The 16187-nt window shown below is 42.2% G+C and overlaps 1 protein-coding gene across 22 annotated transcripts in view; it reads right to left on the bottom strand.

The window, feature by feature from the left end:
- The window catches only part of NCOA3 (nuclear receptor coactivator 3), a 122810-nt gene extending 113559 nt beyond the window's left edge, over positions 1-9251 (bottom strand). For all 22 annotated transcript variants that reach the window (XM_081559068.1, XM_081559078.1, XM_081559067.1 and 19 more), the window contains exon 1: positions 9124-9251. The gene's annotated coding sequence lies outside the window, so the exon portion shown is untranslated. The remainder of the gene's footprint in view (positions 1-9123) is intronic.
- Between the last annotated feature and the right edge of the window lie 6936 nt (positions 9252-16187).

Genomic DNA, 16187 nt, shown 5'->3' with positions numbered 1-16187 from the left:
TTCTGAACTGAGACCATCAGCAACTATATCCATGTATGAGTTGGAATTTTTTTAATACAGAAATGAACTCAAGACAGAGATAAGATTTAGGTCCATAACAGTTCTTCATAACCCAATTTCAAATTTTATACTCGTCACAAGTTTCGTTTTCACTGCCTTTATAACCAGTAAACAGTTTAAATTTCAACCTAGAAAATAAATTTTAAAAGACTCACCGTTTCTATTTTTGAATAGGGCTTTGTGTAAGACTTCGTCTGAAGAAGGAAAAAGGGCTCTACATCGAAAGACCCAGACTGTTAAATGAGATCACGTGCATTAAGCACACAACAAAGTGCAGGCACAGAGGCTCCTGATAAACGGTAGTTTCTATCTTTTATATCTAAGAGTACGTATCAGAACACAGGGAACAGAATTCTACTGGGGCAAAAGGGGGAAAGTAGAGCAAAAAAGGCAACCCACTCCAGTATTCTTGCCTGGAGAATCCCATGGACAGAGGAGCCTGACAGTCTCCAGTCCATGGGGTCTCAAGAATCAGACACAACTTAGCAACTAAAGAGCAAAAAAAGACACCACCAACTGAAGTCTACGATATACAGACATGGGAATTCCCTGCTGGTTAGGACTCCATCCTCACTGCCGAGGGCCTGGGTTCAATCCCCGGGGCGGGGGTGGTATAGAAAAATAGAAACTGAAGAGACAGCTGTAATCAAAAGTATAGAATATCCTCTAACAGCAGTAGCCTAGGGGAGGTAGGGGGTAGCTCTAATGACCAAAGACCTAGGGTACCAGGGGCCTTACTTTTACTTTTTCACATACACTTATTTAAATGAATTTTTTAAACATTATAATTTTATGTTAAGTAAGCACCACAGAATAAAAGAGGTGGGCAAAGGAGATTACAAGCAGCAATGAGTTCCCTTCAGATCTACTCCATCTCCTCCATGATGTATCCCCAACAATTCCAGCTGAAAATGGCCTTTTCTTCCTCTGAACTTCTGAACCACTTCTTTATGTTGCTGCAGCTATGTTTTTTCAATTACACTCATTTCTCATCTAGATTATAAACTCCTAGATGACAAAGAGATATTAAAGCCCACAACATTTAGCACAATCCTTTGAAGAACAGTGGTACTGGATAAAAACATCTAAGCAACTCACAGGACCGCCTGCCCAGTCCGAGGGCAGGTGGTAAACAATAATGTGGTATTTTAAAGCCCAGACAAGATTCATCTGGGCCAACTCTATGAGGGAGACCTAAGTTCCAAGCAAATCCCAAGGACTCTAATTTTATCTCAATTTCCAGGTAGAAAATTGGATTTAGAGTTGAACTCTGGAAACTTCCACATTCAAACACCAAATATTTGGGGGGACTTAAAGTGAATATAATTGAAAAGAGGATTTTAAAAGCTCCCAAAAAGGTACAGTCCCTATCTCAAAGAACAGACAATCGGACTGAATTTGTCCTCTCAATCAATGAATACGGATTCCTATACATGGAAGGAGATAATGAAGATTCATACCAGGAACGAACAATCATATTTTCAGTTGTGGTAGCCTGGGAAGTTTACTGAAATGAGACAGGATCTAGGCTAGGCCTTATGACCAGACTAGACAGCACGGGAGAAAGACAGAAAAAAAAAAAATAGCATGACTAAAACAAGCAGCAACAGAAGTGGAATAGACAGCTTTTTTAAAAAAGGCTATGATAAGAACTGAGCATTAGGTTATGGAACTTGGGTTGTACTCTGCAGATTTTTTAGCAAAAAAATGTGTTCAAAATGTTTAAAAAGTTTAAAAATGGCAGAAAAATAGGATTAGGGAAAGGGTAGACACTAATTGAAAAGTTATTATAGTAAACTAGGACCTGGACTAGTTTTAGAAATTGGAATGAAAATATATTTAAGAATAATACATCAAGAGGATTCTGCAAAACCAAAGCATTTATTCAACACCATAACTGAATGTTTAAATAATCAACTTTCCTGGCAGTCCGGTGGTTAAAACTTTGAGGGGCAATGCAGAGGGCTGCAGTTGGTCAGGGAACCAAGATTTTGCGTGTCACAGGACACGGCCAAATAAATAAATAATCAAGTCGTGAACTGTTTACCTCTGCACGCTTGCTGATGATTTCCCACCAACAGGAACTGTGCTCTCTCCATAATAAAAATCATAGCCATTCTTCAAAGCCCTGCCTCCTGATCACCTGGTCAGAGGTAGCCCCTTTCCTCCTCTGAACTTCACCAAGATCTTTACAGGCGAAACAGATTACCTTGTTGTGAAGTGATGTGAATACCTGATTGATTGTGTGCACTTGGAGGTCAAAACCTTTTTAACTCTCAGGGTGCCTTAAATAGTACAAGCTTAATAAACAGTGTTTAAGTATGTGTGTTTATGGGGGAGTGGGCAGCAGCCAAGCAGTGGCCAATTAAAGATGATTGAAGCTTAAGGCCTCAGAGCGAAGAAAATGGTGCTACGAAAGTTAGTTTTAAAAGTCACATGTGGGAGCCATTTTGTATATGGTTTAAAAAGGGAGACAGAAGGTTGCTGAGCAAGTTCATGATTTCAGGTTCGCCTAATTTGGGGCTCATACATCTAAGGCTTCCACCATGTGGTTATGCACTCTGAAAGCAGCCTCCTGAATTGTTACTGATTCCCAATGAAATTATTTTTAAAACTTAATATAGTAATAGTCCTGTCTCTTACGAAAAGATACCACTGACCCTCCCAAGAGATGTACCATGTGTGTGGAGTTATTTTGCTCACTGGTGAAGTTAAGATTTTCCTAGATGCAGCCACGTACTTGCTCTGACAGCAAAAGAACCAACCTTCTTGGATGAAAGTATTATCATAAAACCACCACCCCAGGAAGGTTAAAAAAAAAAAAAGGAAAGAGAGATGAGTCTGGATGGAGCGTAGACTAAATTTAGACACAATCTGCTTCAGAGAAAACTGGGTGATCCTTAAAACAGTTTTGAATACAGTTGCCAAATTTCAGTCTAGAAACAAAACCAAGCTGATGTAGTTACGCTACAGAGTGACTTAAATTCAATAATCCATTTCACTGATGACAGCTTTACTGGGAGTAAAGAAAATATGACTTCATTTTCTTACACCAGAAGGAAGAGATTGAAGAGTCTCTCCCTCCCTGCCCCACCCCATACACACACAAACTCACACACACACACACACACACACAAATTTTGCCCTTGTGGCATATATCACTATGGTGAAGCCAAGATCTCAAAGTCTTCCTGTCCCCAAACTCATGAGTCAGCAAAGAAACCTGTATCTGCACATTACCTGGCACAAAGTGCTCAATCCATTTAATATTTGGAAACAAAAAAATTAAGGCCATTCTCCATATTTATATGATGTATTAAGTTTATAAGATTTTCTAATACAAGGAACCCTGGAAAATCATAGACTCCACCTCTTTGCACCTGGAGAGGCCTATTTGCTCTCTTGGACTACAAACTTAAAATTATTCTCAAACTCTTCACTGGTACTATTCTTTTCAAAGTAACAAGCTAACAAATGACACTGCTCAGGTAACAGAGCGGGAAATTTTTAAAGGTTTTCTTTCACCTGTAGGGTTTTTTCCCTAGTTAAAATTGTTTTAAACCTGAGCATATGATCACACAGCTCCTTCCACCAATATCAACTATCATTAATAAAAATATCGGTTTTAGACCCTCAGATTTTGATAAACGAATACTTCCCCTCAAAGTAAAATTTGGTTTTAGATTTCACTTAAACAGAAGAGCAAAGAGTATTTACACTAATAGTCTCCCCCCTCCCCTTTTCTTGCGTGTTAAAACCCTTTCTTCCCCTTCCCCAAGCTTTCTCCTCTTTTGTACTCAAGTTCTCAAATGCACAAGATGGAGGAACAATACCACAATACAACTGCAGGCTTCCTGCCTACTAGTCAGTCATTATTCTTAAGACTTGAGAACTTTGAAAACACTGCTTGGGTTGCTTTGAAATTCCCTCTTTCAGATTTTTTCCCTCCTTCATGGGACATCTATTTAAAAGAATGACTTCAAAAATGTCTTGCTGCACCCAATCAAAAAGCTTTCAGCAAACTAAAACTGCTAGCTTTAGATAGGAAAGGAGGATATAAATGCCTGAAGTTTGACAAATATCAATCCAAAGAAAAAAAGCATATTTCTGGCAAAGATTTAAGAATAGTATTTTTCATATATGCTGGATGCAAAAAAAAAAAAAAGAATAGTATTTTTCTCATATGTGTATTAATCCTATTTCTGAAAGATTTCACATTTATATAAAAGTGTCTTAAAGATTAGATTACCAATGTGTTCTTTCTAACAATACCATATAGAGATCTAAAGATCTCAAACTACACTGAGCTGAACAGAAAAGGGTTACCTTAATTATTACTGACAAAGAAAAGGTCACACTAAAATGAAGTAATTTTATTTTTTAAAGTTTTCAGAGGCAGAAAAAAATTACCAGCAGCAGTCACCTGGAAACCTGGGGGATTTCCCATTTCCTCCCACCACACTTTGATCATGGCAGTAGTACTCACTAATAAACTTTTTTGGTTGAGATAAACTAATAGAGTTACTCTAGACAGAGACATGGGGGGAGTATTGGGGACAAATTATCTGCTCAGCTCACCAAGGGTTCCTTCCTTTTTAAAGGCAAAAGCATTAAAAATGAAGGTGAAACACAAACATACACTGGCTCATGAGTAACAGCTTTCCAACTATTACAATCAACAGTGTGCCGTAAACAACAAATAAAAATTTTTCCAGCATCTCTAACAAAAACATAAAGACCAATTTATTTCAAACGATAGTCAATAAAGCGAATCCCAGTACAACAAAATAATTTAGCCAGTCCCCTGGAGTTTGTTATAATGGGATTTAACCTGTACACACAACATTCAATTAACCATGAGGCTTATCCTAATTGAGGATTATGCTGACTTCTGCAGTCCTTCCCCCATCTATCCATCTACCACTCCTACTCAGCTGCCATAGCCACCAAAAGCAAAACCCCAGGGAGCACTAGATTACCTATTACTCTCTGATACCCGGGCCAAAATTCTCTCTTCATCCTGTGCATGATGAAGAGGTTAAATTTAGCAATCTAGTCAGCCTACTTTCCAAAAGGTGAAGTTTCAGAACCCTCACCTGTAGCTCTAACTAAACAAATTAAAAATTTTGGAAGAATTCCTTCATAGGTGAACACAAAGTCACACTCTTTGGTAGAACACATCAATTAAAAATATTAACAGAAAAGAAAAAATAGGACACAGACATTCCTAATGAAAAATAGGAAGAGGACAAACACGGAAACACTAGCACACTATTCTTCGAAAAAGGTAAAGCCTCTCCGCTGGTCAGGTCAGACTTCTTTCCTTTGCCTCCAAGCCACAACATTTACCACACAGGTAGTTTATTACTGCCCCCCTGTCACCTGACCTAGGCCAAAGGAACTACCAAACTGAGTTTAATCCTGACAGAGTTGGGAACTGGCAGTATGTGGTCTAAGAAGATTATCCAGTTTGGGGCTAAATCAGCCTTCTAGACACTGCAGGTCTTCCGTTCAACTCCTGCTGTGTATCTTCTGGCCATTTTCCTGTTCATTTAACAACTCTCCACCAGAAGGTAGGAAAGGGAAAGGCGATTAAACTCAAGTCAATTCCATCATTTGTTAGGGAGTTGAAAATAAGGTTAAGCTCTAGCTAAACTGCATCTTTAACTCAAAATAATCTTTTCCCAGAAACCCTGTCAGAAAACCAATGGGCCAAATGAATTTACCTAGCATTAATAAAGTGAAAGGCTAAACCTCATTAAAACAGAGCTCCTCCTCCACCTTAAGTGAAATGTTCATCTTGTCATCCCCTCCCCCACCCCAAAAGCACTCATAAAATGAAAGAAGATGCCCACATTTTACTGCAGCACTCAACCTCAATGCTATGCCTGAGAATCTAAAGAGAGACCTATCTCTTTAATGTGTTGAACTATGAAGAAAAAGAAAAGTTAACATATATTTCCAATCCTAATTTCCTGCTCCCAAAGCTTTAACCACTCAATAAAGCAAAAAAAGGAATATTCTACACCACAGAGTACAGTGAATTCAAACCAAACTGGGATAGGTACTCCCTGGTTTAACCTTCAAGAAACTGCAGCTCCTCTTCAGTCATGATCAGCAACTTTTTTCTAGTCCTGGTAGCATTTAAAGAGTAACAGCTGTTAAACTGTGATCACTTCCCTGTGTATAGTCACTAGAGGCTATATTCATTCTAAACTTGAAACAAATTAAAAGTTTTCAAAAGTTGTCCACATCCTCTGGCCAAAGCTCAAAATTATATACTCTAAAAAAAAAAAAAAGCAGAAAGAAACCCTAAAGCCATTTATTTTAACACCGATAAGGCATAGGACAATAGTAGTTTGCGTTTTTTTATCCTACCCTATTGTCCAAACTAAAATGTTAAGTCATTCTTTTAAGAGACTTCTCAAAAACCTACTAGTCTCCAAATCAAAAGGAACTTTTATAGAATCATACTGCTAACGCTCAAAGGACCGAATTTAAAAGAAAAAATAAATCTTTTTGTCTTTAATATGTCCCTGACATACCTGACACAGAAAGTTTATTTCAAATGACCAATCAAGAAGGTACTGGTACGTAATCATTTCAAAAATTATTTTTTATTTACATGTCTCCTAGAAAAAGGATCAAGGGTCCTACAAAACATTCACTCTGTGTTGAATGAATTCTACCTTATTTGCGGGGTGCGGGCTTCAACGTACAGAAATAATTTCCACATGGTGACAAAAGCACAGTATACTCACTTTCAAAATGTATATTTAATAGAGTTGTTAATCCTCTAGTCTTTAGTATCATTTTTCCAATGAACTGTTAGTGTTGGTAAATTTAAAACCACCATTCTAAAACTTTTTTTTTAATCTTGTTAATTATGCTAGGGTTGTTATGCATTTTCAATGCCTCTGGAGTGAAAGAATATTTTAAGGTAGACATATTTCTGATAACTGCTCTACAAATATTGCAGCTTCCCACTTAACCCATAATCCTCATGTCCAAAATGTTTTTCTATATATCAGAAGCTGGCATATGCCTTTTTTAAAATGCTAATTGGACAATTAAGTCATTTCTATCGATACATAAAATTCCCCTATAATTTGGGATCGCTGGCAATCTAGATTACTGCTCATTTAAATGCAGAACCTGAAGCAACCTCCAGTGACAGAAGCTAGTGTTCAATATCATTTTACATGTTACAAACGAAGGCTTCATCTTACATACAAACAATGAACCCTGGCAGGGTTCTTCACCTTAAAGCCCCACAGATTGTTATTTCCTTAAGGGTGTTAGTAGATAAGGCAACACAAGCAGTAAGTTTGGAAGGGCTTCTCTTCTCGCCATCAACAATTGTTGAAGATAATAAAAAGGAAACGGTATTCCCACCCATTTTTCCCTTTCTTTGGTTCATTTTCTTTCCCTGCTTTTGCTATCCAATGGGAGTGTGTTTCAAATGAAAATTCTTAAAATAATTATTCCAAACACCAAGAATACTCTAGAAACCAGTAAGAGTTGTTGCCTCCTGGAAATGGGAACTGGTGGGTTTAGAACAGGAGAGAGACTCATTTTCAATGTTTTTGTACCCTCCCAGTGGTCCCTAGACCAGTTATATGGGGCATAACCTGTCCTAAGCAAACAGGCAACAACTGAATTTGTTTTCAAGAAAGCACATTTCACAAAACTTACAGATTTCTACTTAACATTTTGGTTTATGCGGCAATCACAAGACTTAAGTTTTTCGGTTTTTTCCATCATCCTCTAAACAACCTGCTGCAACAAATACTGAAGCGTTTTTGCAGCCAGGGACCAGTAAGGTGGATCTGAGTCCAGGCGTTTGGATCGAGGAGACGCCGCAATCTCACTCAATATTACCAGCACTCTCACTCATCTCATTCAACTCCATTTCAAACCACTGCAGCAAGACAGCTGGTACTCGCCTTCCTGTTTCTTTACGGTACAGGCTTAATAACAAAAACAGGCTAGCTTTGAAGCGCTGCTGCTCAAAACGATCAAGAAGGAAGTCTTCACATTCGGGAGGGGGGAAAAAGTTTCTACCTCGAGAGAATTTCAGACCTTTCCCCATCTTTCCATTTGAGAAGTCCGAACTCGTCCTGCTTGTGAGATTCCGAGACGATGCTCTCTGCCTCTCACAACTGCTCTTTTGGTGAACTTTTCCACCCTGAGTGCCCTCCAACTGCCTAGGAAGCAACTAAGCCCTCCCAACTACTCGTAGATTGCTTTTCTGAAGCATATGCAAGACCAACAGTTTCTCTAAACCATCACAAATTGAGTCAATGTACGTAGGAAGATCAGAGATGGAAAAGGAGGGAGGGGGTGGGAGAGTAATGATAAAGACAGCCCAACCCCAAATTTAATTCACTAACTACCACTTGCCATTTCCCAGCCTTCACACCAGAGGTAGCAAAAACGCCTTTTTACTGAGAAAAACTGCTGAGAATCTATCCGTGCCCAAAATGGAAATCCCACAGATAATCTGGGTTAAAAATACTTAAAACGCCCCAAGTGCAGGAAGAAACACGGCAGCAAAATCCCAGCCGCTTCTCGGTACCACTCGGAGGCTTGGCTGGGGCTGAGTGGGGGGCAGTGCGCCTTCCCCCCGCCCTCTAGTTCTTCTGAAGAACCGAGAGACGCCGAGGCGGCGGGAGGTGAGGGTCGCGGGGAGCTTTCAGAAGCACCCCGAGGGCTGCAGGAGGGTAAAACTTCAGGGACAGGAGGAAAGTGGACCCCCCGCGGTCTCCCCCAAACTCCTCGGAGTGACCACCTCGGTGCGAGGACCCCCCTCACACCCCCAAGCTAGCTGCCGCCCAGCTTCGACACCCCTCCCGCGGCCGCGGGCCGCCCAGAGGCTCCGGGAGAGCGGCGCGGCCCCGACACCCCGAAAGTGTCCCCGCGCGCCCCCAGTGCGGCGCGCCCCTCAGCGCCTCCGCGGAGCCGGAGCCGCCGGCTCGCCGCAGCCCGGGGGGACTCGCCCTCTTTCCTCCGCCTCGCCCTCCACCCCTCGCCCGCCGCCGCTCTCCCTTTATCTCCACTCACCGCCCGCCGCCATTTTCCTCGCAGCTCAGCTTTAAATCGGAAACTCGCCGCTCCTCAGCCAGCAGCCGCCGCCGCCGCCACCGACTCAGCCGCCGCGGCTGCCGCCGTCGCTGTGAAGGGGCTGAGGCGGCCGCCGCTGGGAGCCGCGGCGCGGAGGCCGACGGGACATGTAGTCCTGAGGCCACGCCCAGCACTACCGGTCCCAGGGGGCCTTGCGCGGCCCCAGGCGCCGGGTGGTCCCGCCGGGTCTGGCTTCCGCGGCTCGAGGGCGTGGCCGCGTGGACGTCAGGGCCTCTGTAGCTGACTTACCACCTGGGAGCTGCGGCGGACCCCGGAGCTGCGGAGTGCAACCCTAGCCTGGCCCTTAATTTTTTTCATACTTGCTTTCGTCCAGTAATAAATAACATTTATGGAGCGTTTATTGTATGCCAGGCACTGATCCTCAAAACAAGCATCCCTTAGGGACCACTCTTAGCCTGTGTTCAAAGGAGCAAACAGGCGCAAGGTCGGAAGGCACAGGGCTGTTCATTAAATGCTAAAGTCACTGGATGAAAGGTTATTGGGCAATAGCACATTTACTGTATATTCAGTCCCAAAGTATCATCCCACGGAGTACTCATCACCTACAAAACGGAAGAGCTTGCTTTGCACTGGGGCTATCTGGCAGACGGCACCTTAACCAAGCTATCAAATCAATCACGATCACTTAGCATCACCAATAACGGATCAAATCGACATATATGGTTTTTGATATGATGCAATAGGAAAAACATAACGCCCCCTCCGTAGTATTTTTGCCAAAAAATGCTAAACTGAATATAACTAAAAAAAAAAAAACGAGCAAATACAAAATGTGGGGCTTGCTACAAAATACCAAGCCTGGACTCTTAAAAATACCACAGCATGAAAGATAAAAACCGAAGGCAAATGATGGACCTTGACTGGATCCAGGTTTTGTTTATTGTAAAAAGGACCTTGGAGGAAATTTTAATACAGACTATATATTAGGTAATAATATTGAATCAGTACTAAATATCTTGAGAGACTTCCCTGGCAGTCCAGCGGCTAAGACTTTGCCCTCCAATGCAGGGGATGCAGGTTTGATCCCTGGTCAGGGAGTAAAGATTCCACATGCCTTGCAGCCAAAAAAAAAACAAAACATGAACTGTATTGTAACAAATTCAACAAAGACTTTAAAAATGGTCCACATCAAAAAATAATAATAAAAATAAAAGATGTTTTGAGCATGGCTAGAATAAAATAAGTAACCACTTGCTAGCTCCACCACCACCATTTGCCACCTGGACTATTCCTGGAGCCTTCTCACTGTTCTGCCTGCTTCCATACACCACCATTTGCCACGTGGTCTATTGCAAGAGCCTTCTCATTGTTTTCCCTGCATCCATTCCACTCTTTCCCCTGGAGTCTGCTCTCAATACAGCAGCCAGAGGGATCCTGGTAAAAAAACTAAGTCACTTCAGGTTTGTCTTCCAAACTCTTTGCAGTTACCTGCAAAGCCCCATCCCTTTCTAAGCTCATCACCCACTTCTCATCCACTCATTACTGTATTTCAGGAATACTGGACTCTTCGGGGTCTCTCCAACATACCTAGCACACTCTGGCCTCAAAGGTCTTGCATTTGCAATTCCTTGGGCTTCTCTGGTCTCAGGCGGTAAAGAATCCACTTGCAATGCAGGAGACCTGGGTTCGATCCCTGGGTCAGGAAGATCCCTTGGAGAAGGGAAGGTTACCCGCTCTAGTATTCTTGCCTGGAGAATTTCATGGACAGAGGATCCTGGCAGGCTCCAGTCCATAGGGTCACAAAGAGTCAGACATGACTGAGCAAGTAACACTAACACTGTCTCGTTCACTTTTTTCCAGAGAATCCAAATCACTCACTCTCTCAGCTCCCCCACAGTCATTGTTCAAATGTCACTGCTTCAGGGAGGCCTTCCCTGTTTTCTCTATTTTAAATTCCCACCCACTCCAATCCCAGCTTTCCCTACTCCTCTTCCTTGCTTCATTTCTCATTGCAACACTTTCTATCATCAGAAACACCATGGAATTTTGTTTGGTTTTAATGCTAATTATCTCTTTTTCTCACTAGACTGAAAGCTCCATGAAGGTAGAGCTTTTGGGTCTTTTGTTCTCTGACATATTCTTAGCACTCACAACAGAGCTTAGCAAAAGTATAGCGTGCTGCAATCCATGGGGTTGAAAAGAGTCAGACACGATTGAGCCACTGAACTGAACTGAACTGAATACTTACTGCATAGATGAATTCACCCCCTCATCAATCAACAGATACCAAGTACTGTGTTACATGCTAAGATTCCAGAGATGAAATAATAAGACCCCAGATGACCTTTCACCTGCACAACTGCAGCTAGCTGCTCTCCTTGCCTCTGTCATTGTCATCCTATAAGCCACTCCTCAGGCTTCCCAGGTGGCTCAGCTGTAAAGAATCCACCCACCCTTACAGGAGTCACAGGAGATGTGGGGTTGATCACTGGATCAGGAAGATCCCCTGGAGGGGGAAATGCCAACCCATTCCAATATTCTTGCCGGGATAATCCCATGGAGAGATGAGCCTGGTGGGCTACAGCCTATGGGGTTGCAAAGAGTCGGATGTGACTGAGCAAATGAACACACACAAGCCACTCCCCACTTAGTCGCTAGAAGGGTCTTTGAAAAAACATATATTATGTCACTTCCAATCTGAACGTATTCCAATGGTGAAACTGCACAACGCAGATTGGGACTCGAACCCAGCCTGAATCCACTATCTTTTCATTGAGATCACACACCTGGTCTCAGGGTTTAATGAAGCACAGGTTGTTTGTCATTGTCATTGCCTTTTTTTTTTTCAATTTAATTGGCTGCACTGGATCTTAGTTGTAGCACTTAGTTGTGGCACCTCCATCTTCCTTGATGCATGTGGAATCTAGTTCCCTGACCAGGGTTCAAACTCAGGCCCCTTGCATCAGGAGTGTGGAGTCCTAGCCACCGGATCACACAGAAGTCACAAAGCTCTGGTTCTTTATGTCTTGTCACAGAAGGAATACAGTTAGAGACAAAGTGATAGGTGAGAAGTGGATTTATTTAGAGAGAAATACACTCCACAGAGTATGGGCCATCTCACAAGATGAGAGGCCCTGAAATATGGGATGATTAGTTTTTATGGGCTGGGTCATTTCATAGGCTGATGAGTGGGAGGATTATTCCAACCATTTTAGGAAAGGGGTGGAGTTTTCAAGGAACTGGGCCACTGTCCACTTTTTGGTCCTTTTATGATTAGCCCCAGAAATATCATGGTGCTGGTAAGTGTGTCATTTAGCATGCAAACGTATTACAATGAGCGTATAACAAGGCTCAATCAACGTCTACTGGAGGTCGAATCCTCTGCCATCTTGGACCTAGTTGGTTCTAACCAATTTTTGTCATGTCCTATGGCTGTCATTCTTTTGAAGGATATACCCTGCCCCCTTCCCTCCTGTTTCACTCCCTCTGCTCTGCCCTGCCTTCATACAAGGGAATGAGACCCTCAGCCCCAGGTCAGCAGGGGTAAGTGTGGCAGGTGCTATCAGAACATTTGTCTGCCTTATGAAGACTGGCAACTTCTGTTTCCTTCCTCTTGGAACCTAGCTGCCATGCTGTGGGAAGCCAAGCCACATGTAGAGGCCATGCAAAAGAAAACTAAAGCGCTCCAGTCAACAGCTCCAGCAAAGGACCCAGGCAAAAGCCAGTAGTAACTGCCAGCCATGTGAGTCGGCCTTCTTGCACATTCAAGACCCTACAGCTCCCATCAATGAGATCTGGAAAAGAAAAATCACCCACTGAGCCCCATCAACCTACAATATCATGAGAGATAATAAAATGGTTGTTCTTTAAGCCACGAAAGTTTCCAGTGGTTTATTATGCAACAACGATAACTCAAATAGTCTACATGTGTGGACTTTTGTTGAATCGTGCTTGAGAACTTTCACTAGGCAAGAAGAATAGTCTCAAATTCTGAAATTACCCCAATAAAATTGTTTGGCCTGGCAGACACAGAAACATAAACTCAGTGCAAATGGAATTAGAATGTCATGTAGCTAAAGACCTGCAAAAATTAAGAGATTCTCCTTACGACATGTCTAATTACACAGAGCCTCTCCTGTATGCTCCCAGGGTGGGGGGCTCACTTCCTCAAGGGCAGCTATGCCAGGGTTCTTGGGTGGCCAGCAACAACAACAGCAGTAAAATGATACACAAGAACTCACAGAATCAAAGCAACAACTGAAGCATCAGGCCCAGAAATGTCAAAAACTAGGGGAAACAAAGATCCTGAACATCTTATCTGTGACCAGCAGTAAATCTAGAGAAGATCAATCATTTTATCTCATCTTCTTATCAACCTGTTATGAGTTTAAATTCAAAAAGAGAAAGTTGGACTTCCCTGGTGGTCTAGTGGTTAAGAATCAACCTGCCGATGCAGGAGACCCAGGTTCTGATCACTGGTGTCATTCCACATGCCCCAGGGTAGCTGAGCCCATGCACCACAACTGCTGAGATGGCTTGTCACAACTACTGAAGCCTGCATGCCCTAGAGCCCACACCATGCAACAAAAGAGGCCACTGCAAAGAGAAGCCTGCAGACCACAACTAAGAGTTAGCCCCTGCTCACCACAACCAGAGAAAGTCCTCGAGCAGCAATGAAGACTCAGTGCAGCCAAAAAAATAAATAATTTATTTTTTAAAGAGAAGAATTTGTTCAACTGGTCTACGTTCAATTGGGTCACATGTTGAATATGCAAGTAATACACTACTAGACTGATAATAGTGCTAAGTCACCTCCTACAAGTTATTCTCAAATGATTCAGGTAGGGGGAAAAACACACACACACACATATACACAAATACACACACCGTGCACATAAGCAAATGCAACAAAGTTTTATCAATTAGTAAATCTAGTTTCAGAGGTATATAGGTACTTATTCATTATTCTTGCAAGTTTTCTGTAGACTTGAAATTTTCCAAAATAAAAATAACAAGTTTGAATGTGTGGGCGGGGGGGGGTGAGGGGGAGAGGGTGGAACTTATAGCGAAAAAAAGGATAGTACTAGCCAGCACTCGTAGAAGCCCTATACTTACCAGGCACTATTCAAAGGTCTTTAAATATATTAGTTCATTTAACCCGCACAGCAACCCTAAGCAATGGGTCTTTTATTATTTCCATTTTACAGATGAGTTAAGGGGGGCATTGAACAAGGAAGCAATTTGCCCAAGGGTATAGCACTCAGTGTTAGAGTAAGGATATAAATCAGGGCTCACAAACTCATACTCTTAACTATTATGCTTTATTGCCTCACCAGAGATGCAAAAACAATAAAGACATTTAATTGCCATACAAAACTTGTCTAGAAGTAGACAGTTTCAGAGTGTGTTCATCAAGGACCAAGATCATTACAATTCTTCTGCTCCACCATCTTCAGAGTATTGGCTTTCTGTCCCTAGTTTATAGCCTCACAAGTACAAGATGCCTGCCACACCCGATGCATCACATCAACTCACCATCAAGTCCAAATGCAGGAAGCAGAAGACTGAATAAATGTCAAGAGAAACATTATATCTCTTTTTTTTTTTCAGATATAAAACTGTTTCTCAAAATCACTCCCTTCCCTCTCAGTGCTCCCCACTCCCCAAACAAATATCTCTTTCCCTCTAATTACAGTGGAGATATGGGTCACAGGGTCACCCTCACTGCAAGGAAATCTGGCAACCCAAGCATTTACTGCTTCAGTCACAGTAAGTGGATGAGTGAATGCTTCTCCGGTGTCTGGTCCAGCCCAGAGGCTCTTCTGTCCTTGCCTTTTCTCACAGTCCCTCTATCATTGTGTAACCATACAGCTTAGCGGTTAGGAGTGTGGGCTTTAGCACTCACTGTCTGAATTGCTCAGCTGGTTCTGCTACTTATAAATCTGTATGCTAATGACGGGTTCCTCAGACCGTCTGTGCCTCCACTTCCTAAAATGGGAACCACAATGATAATAATAATATCTATTTCACAGGGCTATTATGAGGATTAAATAAAACAATACAGTAAAAGCCCAAAGAACAGTGTCAAACGCAGAGCACACCCTCAATAAATGTTAATAATGAGTATGGATGGCAGTTCCAAAGTCGGGGCTTGCAGGGATTAATACCCAAAGGTTAGGAACAATTTCCTTCTTTTCCCCCCATTTTGCCTCATTATAGTTATTACAGTCTGAAATTTCCCTGCAAATTAAAATAGATTGCTCGGGTGGATACCTAACCCTGTACATGTCTAAAACTCAGTTTCGAAATACTTAATCTGAAAATGAGCTGGCATTGGCCCAGGCCCATGCCCAGACTGTACTCTGAACCATTCCACTCTCCAGGTAGGACACACAGCTGAGGGGGAGCAGCAGGTAGACAGAAGAGATTTAGAGTCAGTGGATGCTTTGTTTTGCTCAAAGTGGGGGAAACATCTCTGCAAAGAACCACATTTAAGGCAAATTTCTGGTAGTAAAGAGTTGCTCAAGACTTTCAATCCAGAGGAAACTTATTCATGCCTCTTGCTTTTCACCAACATCAGGGGTGGCAACCTGTGATACCCATGCCGGAGACGGCACATGAGCCCATTGAAATTGGCACCGGAGCTGGCTGCAGCAGACTTTCCCTCCCCACAACTTGCAAAAGACTTTCCACAGCTGGAAGAATTTTAAGCCCAGCTCACTTTTGGCTTTTTTCCTTTCTGAGATTTTTTTTCGTTTTTTTTTATTTTGTAATTTGTTGGGGTTTTTTAAAATCTTTTTTGGCATTATGTGGGATCTTAGTTCCCCAACCAGGGATTGAACCCTCACCCCCTGCATTGGAAGTGCAAAGTCTTAACCACTAGACCACCAGGGAAGACCCTGAGATTTACTTCTTAAATGCATTTGCTACCCTATGCTTAAAAAACATGTTTTAAGTGTTGGCAAGGATGAAAGGATAAAGAGAAATTGGAACTTGTATACACTGCTGGTGGGTCTCTAAAATGGTGCAGCTATTTTGGAAAA

The sequence above is a fragment of the Giraffa tippelskirchi genome, chromosome 13 (genome assembly GCF_054371585.1).
Source record: "Giraffa tippelskirchi isolate mGirTip1 chromosome 13, T2T-mGirTip1v1.2.pri, whole genome shotgun sequence".
Lineage (NCBI taxonomy): Eukaryota > Metazoa > Chordata > Mammalia > Artiodactyla > Giraffidae > Giraffa > Giraffa tippelskirchi.
This window is presented reverse-complemented; position numbering and strand designations above follow the sequence as displayed.